The sequence below is a fragment of the Castor canadensis genome, chromosome 4 (assembly GCF_047511655.1).
Source record: "Castor canadensis chromosome 4, mCasCan1.hap1v2, whole genome shotgun sequence".
Lineage (NCBI taxonomy): Eukaryota > Metazoa > Chordata > Mammalia > Rodentia > Castoridae > Castor > Castor canadensis.
The window spans coordinates 75,013,286-75,019,285 of record NC_133389.1 but is presented as its reverse complement, the minus strand read 5'-3'; positions in this window follow the sequence as shown (position 1 = coordinate 75,019,285).

Below are 6,000 nucleotides of genomic sequence, written 5' to 3'. Positions count from 1 at the left end.
GATAAAAATTCAATGTAAAGCTCCTTTTCATGTATTAAGAACAGGAGGGAATATCTTTAACTTGATAAAGGTTGTTTTTAAACACCTAGCAAAACACGATACTTAATATCAGTACAACTTTCAGAAGAGAATTATTAGAGTTTTTTGTTATCTAGCCACAAAGGATTCCAAAAGAACATGAAATGAGCAAATCACAAAGAAAAAGATTAATGAATTTGCCTATAATAAATATTTAAAATTCTATGAGTGAAAGATATCAAAACAATATAAAAACATAAACCACTAGTGAGAGAAGATACTCACAATTTAATAACAAAAATAGTAGCTAACATATATAAAAAGTTCCTACAAATTGAAAAGGAAAAGACGACCCAACAGAAAAAATGCACAAACACTAGAATGAGCAATTCAGAAAAAGAGGAAAGTCAAAAGAATAATAACCATAGGAAAGATGCTTCCTGTGGTTTATTGAGCTTCCCCAATAAAGCCAGGTGTCTCTGAGAGGCTGTGTTTTCCATGGGCCCACAACAAATTCTATAGCCCTAGGCCACCTAAGAAACCCAGAGATGAATGAGACCAACTCTGCCTTCTGGGATCTCACAGTCCTTTCCCCCTAAAGGCAAGAACAATCACACCCTAGTAGGGAGCACCACCCATGGATAGGTGCACAGAGGGCTCTGCTGTGCCCTGTAGGAGCTGCTGGCCTTCCTGAGGCATTCAAGGGAAGGTCCCTAAATAGGGGAAGTTCTGGCTTTAGAGTCCCAAGGCAAGTATGATATCTGCTGCATAAATCATTTTGTACTGTCTAGCTCCCGGAAGTACAATGGAGAGAAAATTGTCCCGAGCAGCCCCATCTCCAATATGCTCGAGGATGTAGGCTTTCCGCCTACTTGTCAGTCCCACTTGGCTATCTTGAACTCAGCCACCCAGGACTTGAACTCATCTTTCTTCCTCCCACTTGCTTGACTTGCACCTTCCCCAAGTCTACTCCCTCTGTCCAATCACCCAGGCCAATAAGGATCGTGGTTAGTTCCTTCGCTCTGTTGCATTCCACTTCTAATTAAGAAATTTTAACAGCTCTCTGGGTAAAAGATATCCAGAATGTGACACTTTTTTGCAGTGCTGTGACCCTGGCAGGAACCACCACCACCCCTCACCTGGCTTAGTGCAGTAGCCTCTGAGGACTCTGCCTACCTGATCCTTGTACATACACAGCAGTCACAGGGACCTTTAAAAATTATTATTATTATTATTCCTCTGCTCCAGCCCTCCCTTGGTTGGCTCCATCTTCACAGTGAGCACTGAGGCCTCCATGGCATGACCTCTTACCTCAGCCACTGTTCTCCTGTCCTCTGCTCCAGCTACATGGCCTGCTTACTCTTCCTGGAGCACTCAAGATGTGTCCTGTCTCAAGGATCGTGCAGAGGCTGTCTCTTTGTCTGGAGCCTATGCCTTCTGGACATCCATCTGGCTGACTTCTTCACTGCCTGCAAACCTTGACTCAACTTACGTTGTAGCTGAAGCTTGCTCTGACTACTTTATGTGAAATTGGAATCCCCTTCCTGCTCTCACCCAACCCAGGCATCCTCATCCCACTCACTCTGCTCAGTTGTGTCAAGCACCGTCTGCTTCCTTGATGGTTTCTATGACATCTGTGGTTTAGGATGTATCTCCCTGCTGCTGGAACACCACTCTACCTGTTCAGGGATTTGAGCTGATTTTACCTAGTACATTAGCCGGCACATAGACTCCTTTCTGAACTGAAGAGGCCCCTGACATCTCTGAAGCTCAGCTGGCACAGCCTTTAAAGCTGCTTTCTTATGCCTGCCTCAAAAGTGCTTATTGCTGGAAAGATCAAAGGGAAACACTTAAAATAGCTAACACTATCCAAGAATTGGGCAGGAAGAACCTCAGTCTCTCATTTCAGACAGTTCTTTAAAAAAAGGTCAAGAGGACTGATACAGCCCACAGGAACTGGAGGAGAATGTGAGTGGGGGTCCGAAAGCTTCAAGACAGTGGGATGGAGGCTACAGGTCACCTGCATGGGCCGTGTCACCTGCAGGCACTGGCTGCATTTTGGACTGTTGCTTGCACAGAGTTAGAAAGTGCTCTTTCTGCATGATGATCATGTAGTTCACTGGCATTTGGTGCTTGCTCTTCTAAGAATGGTGCCTCGGGATGCAGCATCTTTCCCGGTGTAATCAGGGACGAGGAAGGGGACTGGCGGATGCTTACAGCCACTCTGCAGTATAATTGAATCCTGCCCACAACTCTCTTGATGATACGATGCAATTACATTTTACATACATGGGTTGCAGCAGGGCCAGGCACAGAGATTCAGGGCTATAATCTCCTGCATTAGTGTGCAATTAATTTATTGTTTCTCTACCACGAGCCGGAACTGATGCTCCCTGTAAATTGTGCTAATCAGAAATCATCTCTCAAATTTTCCTCCCTCTCTATTTGTCATGGTCACATTCAGGTTAGGCTGTCATTTCCAGCTGTATTATTGGGCTGGTGCACAGATAGGATGAAATGTAACCTCATGCTACCAAAAGCTCCCCAAGGGTAAATGAATTCTGAATTTTCTCTGAGAAGGATTTCCAAGAATCATAGAACAAGGTAGTGCTGGCCTTGGTGGGAGCCCTGGGGGACTGCCTGTCTGGGTGGGGCCTCAGGTTTTCATCACCATGCCAAACTGGGCTGGGTCATCCAGAGATGACAGAAGGCATGAGAGACCCCATCCCCACCTACATACAAGGAAATTGTTTTCTAGAGAGCAGTTCCTTGAAACACTCATCTCCAGCAAAACATAGTCAGTGTCCCTGGCAAAGTGCCTGCCCCTGGCTTTGCAAATAGTCTGAATGGAGCAGCCTCTGCTCAGGAGTCCCTTTAGGGAGCAAGTCCTGCCTCCTGTCCATCTCAGAAGCACACGTGTGCCCAGAGAGCTGAGAAGCAGCCCCAGCTCCCCCTGCCCACACAGGCAGAGGGTGACCCACAAACTGACACCACACTGTCCTCCTCCTTAGCTCTCTGGTTCTGAGGGTACTGCTAGGGGGATGGTCTCAGGTGAGATACATATAAGCAGATGGCTTTCTGGACAGCTTTCAGGGTCAGGCCTGGCCAGGATGCCAATAAGCATGGTGACATAGGAGAGCAGAGGTCTTGGGCTTCTGGACCATGGACCTGGAGAAAAGGTGTGTTTCAGACTAGGGTGAAGGCTCCCAGATCCTCTCCACAGGACAGGCCTAGAGGTGGGAGGAAAAGGAGAGAGATTCCCAAGAAAGGCTAATCACCAGAGAATCTGAGCCCACTGCCCTTCGGAGTTAGACTGCTTGCAACATAGGGGCTAGAAAAGGGCAGGAGCCACCTGGAGTCACAACAGTGGATCCAGACATAGCCAGCCCAGCCTTGTTCCTGTCTCTTCACTCTTACGTTGTCAGGGAAAGCCAGTCTCCAGCCCACTCAGTGGCTGTAGTCCAGCTCTCAGTTAGGAAGTAGAAACGCATGGCTTGTCCAGAGGATGGGGTCAGGTCATACCCTGTGGGGCTGGGCAGAGTGTCAGACTGCCCAATGGAACTCATGGTTTGTTGTCATGGCCAGCATGGAGTCCAGCCCTGTGGAGCACGTAGGAAGGCATAGCTAGCCTCTGTCCTCACCCCCATGAAAACTCCAGCCAAGTAGCTGGGGAGGCAGCCTCCATGGGGACATGGTAAGGCTTGCACTGGTCAATTAAGGGATGACTGAACACTCTGCCAAGTTGCTTGGCGCTGAGCAGAGCTCTGAGGCTGGTTTCCCATGAAGGAGCAATATAGCAATGGCTAAGGTGAGGACTTGATCCAATTGTGCTTGCTCAGGGGATGGTGCCTTTCCAGCTGGTGGCCTCTGATCACTGAACTCATCTCACTCCTGACCCCACTGCCTGGCAGAAAGGGGATGCCTGAGGACACAGGGCAGGCATGGCCTTGCCAGGCTCTAGGACTCAGGGCATAGATGTCACATGTCACCCCTCAATCATCCTTAGAGGCTGGCATGTGTTCCTTCTCATCACTGGGAGAGCCCCAAGCCTACTGGTTCCCAAGTTTGGGTTCTCTCCAGGGTTCTTCAGCTGCTTATGAGGATCTCAGTGTCCATATCCGTTGGTAGACACTGCTGCTTTTGGGTCTAGGCTGGTGCTTACTGGGACAGTCTGACCCTAGCTGCTTATTAGGGCTACATGTACCCAGCCCGAAGGCTAAAAATAAGCATGCCGTTCTTGCATAAACCAGTTAAGAAGTCGCTGCTGTTTGTGCCAGAAATCCCTTATCTTTCTACAACAGGCATTTTCACAGGAAAACGTGAAATGTTTTTCATCCGTCAAAATGGCAGCATTCAGCACAGGGAGGCCTATTGCTGAGGGCCTGGTGTCTTTCTGGGGATTTAGTCTTGAGCCTAATCTCTGTTGTGCCGAAAATGTGGCTTTCCAGAGTCCTGTGGGCAGGGTCACCTCTGGGCCCAGCATCATAGACTGTTGGGAACCCCAGATGTGGTTGTGTTGTCAAGACCCTGAGTTCTTGGATAAGCCCCTCCTGAGTTCAAATTCTGGCTCTGCTACTTATTGTGAATAATCTAGGTGAAATAATGTCTACAACTCACACAAAGGTAATGACGTCACACGCGTGCATCACAGTTTGTAAAACCCGTGTGAAAGGGAGTGACCAAAGTAGCCAATGTTGGGTCTTCATTTTGTGTCCAGCACCAAGGTAGACCCCTTGCAGACTGGAAAGAGACTTGCAGTTTTGGATTGAGGACCTATGGCACCCAACCAGGAGGCCTGTGTCTATCCTAAATTTTTGGTTGAGGCCTGACTCAGCAACTGCCTTGCATCAACATTCAGACCTGCACAGAGTGGGGAGAGCCTCCTACACCCAGACACACAGCCACCAGTGTCTTCACAGCAAGGACGTCTTCAGAGCTCAGCTCTTGCGCTGCAGGCCAACAGTAACTGTGTGGGCTGCTGCTGGGATCCCTGAGGACACAGCTGTCCCAGCACTGTAGCCACAGGCCAGTGTGGCACTAGAAGTGGCTTTTTCCATCAGCAAAGGTTTTGCAGGTGGCCTTCTCCGTGTCCTACAGTCTGCTTGCAGTCCAGAATCTCTAAATGAAGGCAGAAGAGGCCTCTCAAACCTGCTCTATTAGAAGTCCCTGATCAAATCTTACCAGTTCAAATGCTGGTGTCACTGAGGGGGTGACTGCCTGTGCCTCCTTGGCAATGGAGGTGGTCTTTGCTTCTATAACTAGGAGAAGCTGCAATCTTAGAGCTAAGTCACTTCAGCCTGGCACATGCCCAGCCTGAGGGAAATCCCAGGCCCTAGAGCCTCAGATAGCCCATCTTTCTACCAGGTAGCACCCTGTATGTTCTTAGAGTGTCTGTAGAAGAAAGGGAACTGACAGGTGTCCAGGATGCCAAAGGGAGGGTGTGAGTGGACAGGCACACTCTGAGCCATGCTGGGGCCCAGAAACAGACTGGCAAAGTTGGAAAGTCTCACCGTGGGCCCTCCACACTCCACACAGTACTGTGTGGGTATATGTGTAATAGCCAGATCTGTAGCAGAAAAGAAAAAAAAGCCCCGATGTGAGTCGTTAGTCCCTTTCCATGTCGTAAATATCCCCACCATGAACAACTTAAAGCAACTGAGAGTCTAATAACCAGCTTGCAAAATTTCTAAAAATTTGGCAATCAGCTCTGCCCAGAGCTGGTCCAATAGAGCACTGACTCTTGTCTGACCGACCGGTGAGGCACGCAGTGAGATGGGCACATTGTGGGTGCTAAAATTAGCTGGGCAGAATAAAGGACCACTTGGCAATGAAGAGGCAAGAGGAGCCTTTTGTAGCCTCTCCTGCCCCCTGTGCTGCTGAGGAGGAAAGGAGAGGTGGTCTTATGGTCACCAGGGATCAGGGGACTTGTGGCTGCTTGTGTTCTTGACCTTTATTTCCCTTGGCGGAAGCCCCCCTACCCAA